This window comes from Gigantopelta aegis, chromosome 6 (assembly GCF_016097555.1).
Source record: "Gigantopelta aegis isolate Gae_Host chromosome 6, Gae_host_genome, whole genome shotgun sequence".
NCBI classification, from domain to species: domain Eukaryota; kingdom Metazoa; phylum Mollusca; class Gastropoda; order Neomphalida; family Peltospiridae; genus Gigantopelta; species Gigantopelta aegis.
The window spans coordinates 65,078,791-65,094,377 of NC_054704.1; the positions used below are offsets into that span (position 1 = coordinate 65,078,791).

At 32.5% G+C, this 15,587-nt stretch overlaps 1 pseudogene; it reads right to left on the reverse strand.

The window, feature by feature from the left end:
- Positions 1-13,690: 13,690 nt before the first annotated feature.
- On the reverse strand, positions 13,691-15,083 carry LOC121376448 (annotated as a pseudogene).
- Positions 15,084-15,587: the final 504 nt, after the last annotated feature.

Sequence of the window (15,587 nt, forward strand, 5' to 3'; positions counted from 1 at the left end):
CATCCATTTCTTCATCTTCTTGAGCTTGGACACGAATTACAATTCGCAGAGTATCATCACACCAAGATGGGAGAAGGCAGTCTGCAATTCTAGATCTGAAGATACCGTGATAACATCACCATCAGAGTCTCGATACAGAAGGACAAGGTTAGCAGTACTCTCATTTTGAGGTTAGGAAAGTGAAATAATTGTGCCTTTAAATCTTCCAAAGAGAACTCCTTAGTATTATCAATTGTGAATTTACGAATTTTCATTACCCAAAGTAGCCTTGATATAAGTCATCTTGCCTAAGAGCTCCAGAAAAAGTTTACTCCTTACTGGATGCCTTTTTATAAAGTAATGATAAGCAGCTGCTATCCACTGACTACTAGTAAAGCCAGACTACTCGCCCTTTTATAGCACAGCAATTTTAAAATTTATTTTTCTAGTCAAAACCACCAATGTACTCTCAATAAGATAATACATTGTTCTAGAAACACACAAGAATATATTCATTTGGGTGACCTGGTACTATGACCAGTACAAGGTCCACCTCAATAGGGAATATACTAGAATACACTAGAATATACTAGCCATGGCAATTTGTAGAATATTCTAGAAATATTATTGTTCAACAGTCACATATTAACAAGGGGAATAACCTCATTAACACAGGACATAGTATAATATGATGGTGACCTCAAAGCTATGAATATCATTATAACTAATCTGCTTACTTTAACCATTCTTTGACTTGATCCAAGTTTTTCAAGGAATTGAGGTTACCATGGCACCTTGCGCTTGTAATCTTGAAGACCAAGGACCATATCAAAGTTCTTTAATTGAAACTAATAATGAAAGGGGCAAAGTTAATTAATCTAGTATAATAAAAATATAATAATAATATTAACTGAACTCTCTCAAAAAATGGAACTAAACTCTACTTCTCACTCTAATGTGACTACAAAATGGTGGCTAGAGAGAGAGAGAGAGAGAGAGAGAGAAAAAGCAATTACAAGAGGTGCTATTAGACCACACCCACTTGTTCTGTGAGGTTAAACTATACAGTTTGTGGTGGGCAGTTAAGAACACTGTATACGAAAGGGAACATCCAGGGAACCTAGTAAAACATAAACAGAGGCTATATATATATGTGTGTATATATGTCCTCAACTACCCTAAGTCTCTAAAGGTTTCTCAAAGTCAAAATGGACATTGAGGTAATTCTTCTACTTACGTCCTAAAAGTATCAAATGCTCCATCTAATTTCTGTCGTAATTCTCGTTCAGCCCTGTTAAGCAGATATATTATCCTGTATTGTTCTAAAACTGGACTAAACCTGTTCTGCCATCAAGTCATCTTGTCATGCATATGATGAGTACGAGCTAAATCTGGTTATAATTTCTCCAACCTACAATAAAATTGATGTCATAGATTTATAGTTGCTATGGTTACCTCTGTATAAAACGAAATATCTTGTGTTTCTTTTGCCAATAATGATGGGGCTCTGAAAATTAAAATTAATGAGCCACACCCTTTTAATTAATCTTACTTTCAAATGAAAATGTAATAGAAACAACATTTCTCCTTAGAAGGCTGCAAAAGACCACATCCACTTAATTAAATCAATGAGCCACACCTACAACTCACCGAAAGAAGCCATGTTTTATATTATTATAAATAGATCCACTTTATCTCCTTTTTAATGTTGTATATCGTAAACCATTAGTGTGAGCTTCAAGTGTACCCTAATAATAGTAAGAATCTATGTATAATAGAACATGTATAGTCTTTGTGATGAACTACAAATTTGTTGTTATTACAGTAAACTTTGTATACACATATATTGTTATTTGTTTGTTTATTGTAGTAAACTCTGTATACAAATATATTGTTATTTGTTGTTTGTTTAGTGTAGTAAACTCTGTATACAAATATATTGTTATTGTTTGTTTATTGTAGTAAAACTCTGTATACACATATATTGTTTATTGTTTGTTTATTGCAGTAAACTTTGTAACACATATATGTTATTTGTTTGTTTATTGTAGTAAAAACTCTGTATACACATATATTGTTATTTGTTTGTTTATTGCAGTAAACTCTGTATACACATTATATTGTTATTTGTCTAGAACCAATTATCACATGTATAATTCTAGAATCTTCTATGTCACATATTGAGTAATATATAAAGCATTATGATTTTTTTGTAAGAGAGTTCTTCTTCCAATTCTCTTGAAATTTAACTATGCAATTTGGAATTCTTTCATAGTCTTAATTTAATACTCCTATTAAAGGGGTGTCCTCTTGTTCAGAGGAAACTAAGAAAATCATATTCCTTAAATATTGAGGTATTCTTGGTAGGCAATACTCACTAGTATATTAGCAATTACATGTTAAATAACACACCCACATGTATTCGAGTGATCCAATGATGGTCTACATGTAAAGATCTTTAAGACGAGGAAGGGTTTCCTTTAGAAGTACTTAATACTAAAGAGTCTTGTTCTTGATAGCCTTCCAATTCTCTTTTCTTTGTTCTCTTGTACGAAAACTTTTTTGAACATCCTTTATATGATTTAAAAAACACTAGTAAGATTAATGTCAGCTTCAGTAAGACTAGACGAGGTATTAGAACACGAAAATGATCTAATAATTACAAATTATAATGATAGGTTTATCCTCATATTAAATTTGACAGTTCCTTGACAAAGGTAGCATCAGGATTTGGGAACACAACACCATCCATTCTACCCATTTGTACTTTAAAAAGAATAATTCATCAATAGCCACACCCATTCATTAGTTTAAGTTATACCCTTACCTTCCAGGATAAAAGAGATTAATACGAAGATAAGTATATGAGCCTTCTTCACTTTTACTAATGTTCTTTAACATTGATATATGGAAAGGCATAGGAAGACCAAAATACTGGCAGAATAACTGCCTAATGTTTACGATCTAAATAAGTGGGTGTGGTTATGACTACACCAAGATTTGCTTTACATACCAACAAAAATTTTTCAAGTTTTGGACATCTGGTTCTCGTGGTGGAAGTACGGAAATGTGCTTGTACGCTACCATGATGACAACTTGGGACGCTGTAGCAATAGTATCTGAGCAATCTTCTAACATTCGTTTCTAAGGAGATATTTAATTTATACTGTAATAATCTGTTCATTCAACAATTTTATCTATTTACTTTAGCTTCTCATTCATCTGTCGTCGAAGTTGTGCCTGATGTTCTTTCCTGCGATCTTTCAGAAGGTATCTCAGTCTGCAAGTGACATTCCTTTAAATTAATTTTAAATTACAGGGAGGGACTTACTCTTGTCCGACTTTCTAAGAGAGCAGTTTCTCCGAGACTCCTGGTATTAAACAGTTCTCCTATAAAAAAAACAATATTAATATATTAATATAACAAAGTTATTTTTGATCTATTAATAATATAATGCCAATAGTTAATATTCCACTATATAAGATTAATCTTACATCATTTTCTGTTCTTCACCATTCTTTCATCCTAATGTAGTTTTTTTTTTTTTTTTTTTTTTTTTTTTTTTTTTTTAAAAAGTAGTTAACATTACAAATACAGGAGTTTACTCACCCCAAGAAAAATAGCTATACTTGAAAGTTTCTTTTTGAAGCTGCTGTTAGTTCAGTAGCTGGTGTATTCTACAACAGTAAAGATGGAAAACTCTCACACTCTCTCTTTCACCACAACTCTCGCCCTCACCTCCTTAACTTGAACTAATATCTCCGATAAATAGTGCATATACTTTGCCTTGGTTCATCTTCAGCATCAGGATTAGAGAGATTAGCAAACCCAAGTTAACAGAGAATACCATTCCTTATCGAATTGTAGTACATACTATCATTACTGACTAATACATGTCCCTGTTTTACTGGAGTATCGTACACTTTGGTGATATTTGAAGAGAAGGCTCACGGAATTCAAGACCAGTAGCAAATCTAATATGGTCTAATAATTTATTATCCTAATTACAGGGTTTACCCTATTGTTTTAGTGGAAGTGGTTTTTTAGTTTCGGTTGTTCTTCTCTATATGTTGATAAGCTGAAGAGTATACTTCAGATAATGGGTCCCGTTCTCGTAACACATCTAGAATTTTCTCGTAATTGAGAGTACAAAAACTGTAATTGTCGTATTTCCTGAAAGAGAGAAGTAAATGTGGACTTCTCTCTCTCTTCTCCTTACTTTACTAGGTTCTACAAAACATTGTTCTACAGATGTTAGAACAATATGATTTATATCTCACTCAAGACAACATATAATTGTCCCAGAATGTAGTCGCTCATCAGAACTACCAATACAACAATATAAATTTAACCTGCAAACACACAACACACACACAACTACATTCAATCTACCTGACAGTATTGAAACTTCAACTGATAGTTACACACACTTTGTATAATAGGAGGCATAACATATCCCACCTATATACAGTAAAAATATATGTAACTAATTTACCATTAATCCACCTACTATATAATAAAGTTCTCCTACTCTGCTTACCTGTTCAGAATCAATTCCAGCTGGAAGAGTTTCTTATCATTGTGATAGGCTTTATCAATACCATCAGCTAACTTACTATGTTTTATTTTCTATAATGATATATACCTCTAGTAAATCATAAATAAAATGGCTACCTTTTCCTCATCAACAATAGTAGTAGCTATCTCTTTTCTCACATGTTTACTGAACACAAGTACAAGTTACCTGACAGGCTTTCTGCATAACAAGACAAGACAAATGAATGGATAAAGAGACAAAGGGACAGACATCTACATTGTTAGATGAATACCTTTATCAACTCAATTTCTTTCTCATCTTTTGGACCAGACATGTAGGCCAAAAGCTGAACTGACGTCAAACTATATGTCGTATGAAAACAGGTTATCAAAACTTGTCTAAACCTGTTCAAACTTGGAAGATTCGAGAGCTGATTTCAGCTATCCACAAACTCACCAGTAAAATCATCTTTTGTAAAAAACACCAATACGTTTTCCCTGAAAAAAAGAGAAAAAATAATTTATATTGTTTATATTACTGACATTTTTGCTAGTCTTTGTTGCTTAGTAGTATTGTCTCTAGTTACCAGCATCATTTTCACCCCTAAGTGGGTAGAAGACAATATATTTTAAGGTTAAGTCAACACAAACGAAGATCAAGATCAAAGATTTAGAAAATATAATCACAGATAATAATATAATCAACGATAATAAATAAATACAAAGAAAGAGCATATACTTAATTAATGCAATAATGCCTCCCTTGGTTCCTGAGGTGTAAAATTAAGTTCGGAAGATCAATTTTTTTCCTCTAGAGCTTCCTCAACTGGCTTCAGAAACTTGCCTTTTTTTATAGTTAAAAACATGAATCTCATTAGCACAAAACACGCATAAAGTGTCAGTCAGCTCATAACCAAACAAACCAAGTCTAACGAGGGGAATATAAAATAATAAGGACAGCTGTATTATTCTAATTAAAAAGCCCATTGTGTTTTATAGTACTCCACCCACCTGCATTGCTGTAGATTTGGCGTAAACAAACTTCTTCATCTCGTCCAACAACTACAGCAACCTATCAACATTATCCCACGATTAACATTTCTTCAGACTAAAGAAGAAAACAAGGTAAATGATGGGTGTGGTTATAAAAGATAGTAACTATTTCCTTACCTCCCAGTCTGCATAAAACCCGCTTTATCCTGTTAATAAAGGCAGTAGTATCAAACAGAGACCATCTTTAGGACGAGACGAGGAATTGACTAAGTTCCTCTCTGGACACGAGGCAGTCTTCCCGCCTAAATACGCGGACTCATTATTATGGGTGTGGCCGTTAATAATAAATAGTAATAATTATTAGTCTTGAAACACGTGTTTCCACGTTCCATGTCATTCAATAATAAAAGGGGTTTACTCCTCTCTCGTGTTAAAAGATGGATATGAGGAGATAGTGATACTACAGATATTGTTGAACTCGAGGATTTGAGAGAGAAAAAGAGGAATACGATGGTATTCAAAAAAGTAAAAAACGGAAGATTACACAATATCGAGCTAGCCTGCGAGTCTCGTTTGGCTGAAGAAGTTACTGAAAGAAGGTACCAAATTACTTGTAATTTTTATTTATTGTTATTATATTAATATTTTATTTTGTCTCTTTAGACGATCATCTGATAGGGGTTTTTGTCACATCAAATAGTATTAACTCTGATGATAGTGGAAGCAATAGAGAGAAATTGACTAGGTTGAAATTCGCTTAAACCTTTCAAGATCTTTCTCAAAATGAACTTGAATTAAAAGCCTCACTATATTTCATATTGGTAATCCTCTCAAACGATGGAAAGTAGAAACGACTTGTCCCGTACAAGCTTGTCTGCAAATTATTAAAACAATCTTTTTGTTGTTCAAGTATGGAATTGCCCCTTAAATAATTATTAATAATCCTTATTAGGTGATATTGTTCACATAGACAATACAAAAATGAACTTTCAGTCTATTTTACAAAAGTCAACATATTTTGAGAAAATTATTTATTAAATCATCACAGAAAATATCAGGGTATATAAATGCATATACTCAAAATGAAAGTTATGTGAGGAAATTGCCTTTGCTGTTAATCGGGTAATCGATTGTATGATTAATTAATATATATTGCATTTAATTGGACGTAAAATGAGTGTTGTCTCTTCCTCTAGTATTACCAGCTACCTAACCCTAAACGTTAGGTGGATATAGTTATTGTTTAGATAGCAATGAAGATACATTACAGTACAAGTTTTATTGAGGACAATACAAAATGGCTGATCTAGAACCTTCGCGACCATCATGTAATACTTTTATACTTTGACTCCACAGTCATCACAAGTGGAGAATATATAATATATCTTTTGTTTTAATAAACATATTATGTAGCAACATTCCAACTGAAATCATCTGAGAATATCTCCATACAAGAAACAATTAGAAAATAACGGTTTAGATATGGCCTTTAACAGGTACTGTTGACCATAGTAAACTATGTCCTCAATGTGATCTAACTGATGTATCCATAGACTGATTCTCACTTGATTTAGGGCTATCTATTAAAAGTATACACATTACGAGACAATTGCTGGGTCTGCCCTGAATGTTTCCTCTTTAATGTAAGGTAACCCCACTTAATATGAGATTACTACTAATGTTACTAGGAGTATACTTATTTGATCAAACAATCCTGATACTTTTACTGATATAAGTTACAGTATTGGGTGTTTTCTTTTGATATTGTCTTATGTATTTCCAGTTTCCTTTGACGTGTGATGTTCTAATCTCCTCCACCTGTTTAGTTGATATACTCTAATGAAAGCTCACAATGGGAAGTTGGAATATTTCTTAACAAATAATGTCCAAAAGATTGTCATGTAATGGACAAATTTTATCCAGTACTAGTAAGGGAATTAAGAAATCTTTTTAATTAATAATTTTTACCATTTCTGTAGAGCCTTCAATAGTTTTTACAGCATTTCTCACAATACTTGATGTCATAGTTACCATAAGTGTATTATCTCTATTTTATTTACATTACATTCATATCACAGGGGGTTATTACCCTCGGCAAAGTAAAGGGGATGCTCCACTTTATATCCTCATAATTATTATTAGGCTATGGGTGAGTTTATCAATGTAAAAGATTAAGAAATTCACTGAACTGGGGAGGAGAGAAGACATTTGTTTTCCATGTGGCATCTTTACATCATTTAGTGATGTTTCTTAATTACAGGGTCCCTTCTAAAAATACTCTTGCAATATAATGGAAGTATTGTTAATTACTTAGCTCTAGTCACATGATTTGGTTACTAGGGTGACTATGTTTAGGTAATTACAGATCCAGTCAGTGTACGAATTTTACTTGGCTCAACACTGATAATACAATCTGGTGCTATGCTGCGATACTTCAGTTTCTTCAAGCAACTCAATGTAAAGAGGACGTCCCTACTTGTGATCTGTAACTTTTAATTTTTATTTATAGGCATTGACTCGTACTTTAGTGCAGACATCTCCTAAACTGATCAAGTTTATGATATGTACTTCATTGTTATATTTTGCATTGCTCTCTGTGGTCTAGTAGTATTCGGACCTTATGGTGGAGAAATGGTATATTCAGTACTAGTAGTGAAAAATAATGAGTCTTTTTACTAATAGTTTGGTAATTTGGGTAATTCTGTGGAGATCTATTTCTTTGATCAATGGAGATAGTATATGGCTTGTGTTCAGAGCATTTACATATGATAATTTAGCTATTTATATTTACAGTCGAATTTTTGTTATTCTTTTTGTTTTTTATTTATTTATGCTGTTCTTAATCTTTTTACTTCACTGGTCAAAGCAGCTATGATGCATCAATTGTAAGTGTCCATTTTAATAGTCTGTCCATTTACACTATGATTCCTCCCTTTATGATCAATATTCATTTATTCATTATAGTTCAGATGGTAGGACAGAGCTACAATAAATGAAGTGCATCGGTTTGTATTCTGGTCCTTAACTCCAAATGGAGGTGCACTTCGAGATGTTACTTATGTTGAAAAGTTATGTGATTACCTAACTGATCTTAAATGATGGAATAGTGTTTCTAGAATGTTGAGCCTGCTATGATCCTCTCTAGAAAGAACCAGACGACGCAAGCAATCTATTAGCGATTTAGATTAAAACATGTTAAGTTAATGAAATCACAAATTATTACATCTTTTTTAACACAATCAGTTTTATTCAAAAATATGGTCACTAATATTATATTACATGATGTCTATTTAGTTAATGATGAATATATTAACAGGTGGTGGATTGAAATCTGATGCTCCTTATTTCTAATTAAAAACATTTTTTGCATTAATTAACACTAAATAAGTTTATTCATATGACAAACTGGGGCGTCGGTTCTTATGGCGCAGTTTGCAAGATATCCTTCATGAAAGAAGATCACCACAAGCTAGTAAGAGCTCAACATATTGATGAAGAAAATGAAGATGAACCCAGGTAAGTTATATTGCAATGGTGCAATAGACCATATACATAACTATTAATGTGTATATGTTATAAGGACTGCTGCAAAATATTGTATTACATTTTAGAGAAGAGATTGATCAAGATCATCCTAACCCAAATTTAAATCATAATAGATTAACTCGCTTGATGAGTATTATATAAGGGTCGATATAAAGGACCTTGTTAACAATGAAATAAATTTGAAGGAAGCACTTTATTATCATATTTGTGACCCTATTCACAAGAGGAAAGTGAAAAGAGTTGTACATACAAATTTATACTGCAAATTATTAAGACTGTTCTCATTCTTTTGCAAGTATGTATTTATATTAAAAGACATATTATCAATGGAAGACGTCATTATTTAGGTGTCATTATTTATATATTCATTGCCAAGTAACAGATCAGTGTTTTTCGTTGTGAGGCTCGCAGTTTTGTTCAACCAACTATTTACAAGAAATAATTCGCTTTATACTCAACAAAACTTACTAAATGAGATCACATATGCAGTTGAAAGAGTAAGAAGAATTGTGTCATGATAATCTTCCACTTCTTTGTCTTTCTTTCCTAGTATTACCAGCTACCTAACTTAACATTAGGTGGATATAGTTATATGTTAGATAGTAGTGGAGATTATACTACCAGTACAAGTTTTACTGAGGCAATATAAAAGAGTATATCTAGAACCATCCAACTATACTGTGTTCTAGATTGACACCATTATCGCAGGTATTATATTGCATTCTTACTATTTTCATGATCACTTGTTATAGTAACGTTTAATTTGATGGCTGACAGTAATAACTCTGTTACTGAACAACTAATACAGCAGGCTTTGCTATTGACAAGTATTGCTACATCTTTAAAATATCACTATTTTTTTCAGATTTATAGATATGACTCTCCTTTTATACCTCAATAACATTCGTATTGTCAGTAAAAAGATTTGAATGCTTTCTCTTTACTATCACAGTGCGTTATTCTTATTAAATCATGTGACTATTATGTGACAATCATGTGATGTCTTTAGATCAAATATTCAAACTTGGAACATCATGGTATTATCAAGCATTCACTAGATGTTGATGAGAAAAAAACAAAATGCAATGTCATGTCAAATCAAAATGAGTGGTATACAACTAAAAGATAAAAAGAAAAATGACCAATTTTTCAACTATAGCTGGAGAAATTGCTCTAACTATATCCACTATTATCATGATGTTACAGTTATCATTCTGTGTTTTGTGTCGGCAGTATTTGTTATCATCAAATATTGCAGAGCATACTATTTGGGGAGAGTATGGACTATCTCCTCATAAAACACTTTTAGTATTTTTACAGGCAATGAGGAAGTTTTATCACACCAAACTTAATCAAACATTCTCCTGGTGGAATTGTCGTCCTCTCTTTTCTATCTGGCTTTTTGTTAATTTTTTTATTAGTGATGGTTTTCTAATTTTTGGTTCACTGTTATAAGATAACTGTTAGAGTTCAATGTAAGCTAATTATAAAAAACAGTTTACTGGTTTGTCTTGTTTAATAGGTTATTTTTGGATCAGCCAGTATACGTATTGTATTGGGTACAGCTGTTTTAGTCAATACTGCTACCATCTTACGATATATTAGTCTGTTCAAATCACTTAATGTATATAAGTAGTGTTTTATAATGATATTCATGATGTTTAAGTCATTTAATGTATATATGTAAATTAGTGTTTATAATATATTCATGATATAGGTATTGACTCGTACTATGAGACTTGCATTCCCTGAGGTGGTCAAATTTATGTTATGCACTTTCATTTTGTTTATCTCCTTTGCTATTTGTGGTTCAGTGATATTTGCTCCTTAATAATGAGAGGGTTAGTACATAAGAATGGATAAATAAATGGATGAATGGATATGTATGATAGATGCATAATCAGATAAATGAATGGATGAATAGATGATGAATGGATACTTTAATGTTACAAAAATATATCTCATTTATTTCTAGTTCAGTGATTTTTCTAAAACATTACAAAGTTTATTTGTTCTAAGTAATGGTGATGAGATCTATCCAATGCTTCGTTTCCTTTGACAACACATATGATATTGGAGTCTATGTATTTGGTCAAGTTTTCATCTATATCTTTGTTGTGTTATTCATATATGCTGTCCTCAACTTGTTCACTTCTCTGATTATCAAAATTTATGAAAATTCATCAAAGGTAAAGTTATTTAGGAATGAACTTTAAAACATTTTAAAATTACTCCATTCTATACATAGCAATTTACTTTTTGATGTTTTTTTTGTATAAGGAGGAAAGTGCTACTGCTGATGAAGTTAGGAAGTTTGTTTTCTCAGGACCATTAACAAAAGAGGGTAGATCATGCGAGATCTTTATGGTGGAAAAAGTTGATCAGTAAGCAAATTAGGTTGATGAATTAATGAAAGTTGCTTTCTCCCAATGCAAAGATATGTACATCCATCACTAATTTTGAAACAATCTGAGGTGTGGGGACTCTGTATCTGAAGATAGAAAACTCTGTGCCCAACAATAGAGACTCCATACTTGAAGATAATATAGTACATCTTGAAATTCAAGAGTTTGTTTTATGACAATTGAGTAATTATTGATCACATATTTATTGGCTGTATTAGTTTTTTTAACATTATTTTTTATACTTGTTTTGCTGCAACATTGTAGAAGTATTTTTGGATCAGCCAGTATATTATATTGGTACAGTAAGGTACATTTGTGTATACAGTAAAGGTACATTTGTGTATACAGTAAAGGTACATTTGTGTATACGTAAAGTACATTTGTGTATGCAGTAAAGGTACATTTGTGTATACAGTAAAAGGTACATTTTGTGTATACAGTAAAGGGTACATTTGTGTATGCAGTAAGGTACATTTTGTATACAGTAAAGGTACATTTGTGTATGTAGTAGTACATTTTGGTAACATATTAGAGCAGTAATACTATTGTCACTTAACAAGACCTATATAGCTAACTCCACAAACTTTTCAAGTAATTTGGTGATGTTGAACCAATTCTCAATTTTTAACATTTGGTCCATGTATTAAGCTAAAAATAGCCTAAGATGATAGGCAGCAAAATCACTTCAAATTTTTTATGAAGTTTCTTAGCTATATAGGTCCTTGTTAAGTAAAGTAATTGTTTGTGTTCAGAAACTGTTGTTAAAGTCTGTAAAAAAAAAAACTAAAAAGATCCATTAATTTCATGTACATTTACTAGTAGAACAAGGACATTATATAAATATTTTTAATATGAAACACAACATTTTAGAGCAGTAATACTAATGTCACTTAACAAGAACCTCTGTAGCTAACTCAACAAAAAATTTTAACTGATTTGGTGAAACATGAACTAAATTCTCAATTTTTAACCTTTTGGTCCATTGGTATTGAGCTAAAAAATGGCTTAAGATGATAGGTAGCGAAATCACTTCAAATTTTTTATGAAGTTAGCTATATAGGTCCTTGTTAAGTAGAGTAATTGTTTGCGTTCAGAAATGATGTTAAAGTCTTTAAAAAAAACTAAACAGGTTCATTAATTTACATGTACATTTATTAGTAGAACAAAGGACATTATATAAAGATTTTTAAATATGAAACGCAATATTTTTGAGCAGTAATAATAACATTACTTAACAAGGACCTATATAACTAACTTCATAAAAAAAGTAGAAGTTAGATGATGTTTAAAATTTGTCCTTTTTAAACTATTTTGAATGTAATAGCTTAGCATTTGATATAGTGTAAACATGTAATTTGAATTGTGAGTGGCTTAATATAAGAATGATAAAAAAATTAATAGGATTAGTATTGTTCTAGTTTGTTTAAATAAGACTAGTTTTATTCCTGACCTTTAAAATATAGTTTTAGTTCATTCTTACTCCATCGAGTCATAACAGCCGTTAATGAGATTCATAGCGCTGATCGACGCGCCCCACAGAGCATGAAGAGAAAATCTGACGTACATATAAAAGAAACTGAAACAGTCATGAGTGCCAGTGTGTTGTGGGCCAGCGTTCTGCAATGCATCAGACCTCTGAGATGGTTACCAGCATACTCTACGGAGTATCCGAAAGGCCGACTAGGATAGGGCTGGTAGTCTCCCTTTAAACGAGATGAGGCTGGTGTATTTGTGGTTCCCGGTTCCTGAATGCGAAATTCCCTAAGAGCTGGAATCCGTACGGCTGGTTTTAAGTTAGGGCGACGCTCCAGCCAGGATTACCTCGCGAAGACGAGGGTTACCAAGCCAGGTGCGGTCCCAGCTAGCAATAGCAGGGAATCCTGGAGCCTAAGTGGAAGCCTGAGTGGGGAGCGAGTAGGAATCGTTTGGGCAACACACAAGGGTTTTTTTTTGTTTTTCTTTTCATAATCTATTTATATATTTTTGTTTTAAAAAATCTATTTAAATTACTTGGACGAAATGTCAATAGAACTGGTCGGTCTTTAAAATGTGAATATAAAATGTTAGGCTGGGCCCATCCATGCAAATTTAAGGTTTAAGAGGAAAAGTGTCTAAGTAGCCTGCAAAGAAAACCACACTTTAATATGAAATGGAATTAATAATAATACTTAGCATTTTAATAACAAAATACACTCCACAGTCATTAACAATATATTACAGGGATGTTCTCTTATGAAGGTGATGCTACCAGACCAGCTGGTCTTGGCCCAAAGTTTGACCAGCCACTGTACTTTGCAGAGGCTTGAAACCCAATCTTCAACAGGGACTCCAAAACTTGAGAGTTTAGCTTCATAGGTTTGATAAGATCATTATGAGCCTTTACATAATAATATTAACAATAATAGTGTCTTAAATTTGTAAATGTACCTTGCAAAACTCGAGCTAGTTCATATTGTAGGTCACGAATAGCACCATTTTTGGAGTCAAAGAATCCTGAGAAATAGGAAGAGGGAGAGAAAAAAAGAGTATGTTTTGAGGATGCTGTGTGAAACCTTGTACCCTCAAGTTTTCTAGTCACCATAGTCAATGCTGATGGATCAAGATTGGAAGCAGCTAGCACCTCATTCAATTGAAGCCTCCTGTAATAATATATTAAATAATTAATAATTAGTTATCTTTACCTTCTTTTCTAAAGTATCTGCTAGTGCTGTGAGCTTCTTTTCAAGAAGTAAATTTTTGAATCCACTTTTTGTGTTGCACTTCATGAATGGCTGATACAAAACGACTGTATAGTTCATCCCGTTCTTTTTGAATCTAAAAACAGCATAAAAATAATGTATCTAAAACACACACCTTAATAGAGAAATAATGGAGACAACAACAGTTCTTTATCCAGTATACCTGTGTAAATCTCTGTCCTAACACTTCATGCTCCCAACGTAGACTCTTCTTCAGTTCAGATCCTTGGACTTTTAATTGAGCCTTAGCATTCTATAATAGAATATGAGATATAATATTAGTAGAACTAGACGCTTTATGAACTTGCTTGAAGAGAGACTTTGTCACGCTCATAACTTGACAATTTCTTCTTCTGTAATTCAAGCAACTCTTCTCGTGCTATACAATAAAATATTGAACTTTATTTCTTAAGACTGTTAGGATATCTGTGACCTTCTGTAATGGTTCCTGCAGTCTTCTCTTCTCTGCTTGTGTCTCTGAAAGCTGTTTCTCAATCTCTTCTTGATCTTTCTTCATTGTCTCTACTTGTTCCTATTCTGTGTATGACATTAACTGGGACCCTCTGTTACTTACTTTAAGGAATTGATGAGAGCAAGATTGTTTAATGTAATATCATTGTAATAGTTCTTAATATCACTGAATGCTTTCTCATGATTCTTCATTAGTTGATTGATCTGAGCATTTTTACGCTATTTAAGAGAGAGAGAATAAATTGAACAGACGAGGCCAACAGACGGATTACTTCTTCCACTTCATGAACTTCTGTTTTTCTAACTAGCAGTTCTAGTTCATCCCTCAAAGCTGACATTTTAACGATCATATTTAGCTTCCAAATCTGAAGATCTTTGCTCAAACTGTTCTTTCATCACAGTAATAGCTTGATCATGTTCCTAATAACAACCAATAGGAGATATATATAGCAAGTAACTGCTTACTTTCTTTAAAGCCTTCACTGTTTCTTGGTGAGCAAGTTCCAGCCTCTTTTGAGTTCTACTTTTAAAGATCTTTTTCTGTCTGTAGTTCAGATTCTTGCTCTCTGTGTGCTTGCTTTGTTCCAATGTCACAGCCACGCTACCTATAATGGATAGATGGATGGATAGAAGATAAATGAATTACTGACCATCTCTCTTTAATTCAGTAATATTGTTTTGATGTTCGTACAATAAATGCTTCACTTTTGCTTGTATACCTGCAATTAATAATGATAATAATAAAAGGGGTTAACTCTATTTACTCACTTTAATTTCCACTTGATGTCTCTCTTCAGCATCTTCAATTTCTCTCTCTTTGTTTCTGATGTGCTTGAGCCTCTTCTAACTGTCTCTTAGTGATATCCCAGAATGTATTCACCTAATGTGATGTGAATAAGTTAATATTAACAGATCATA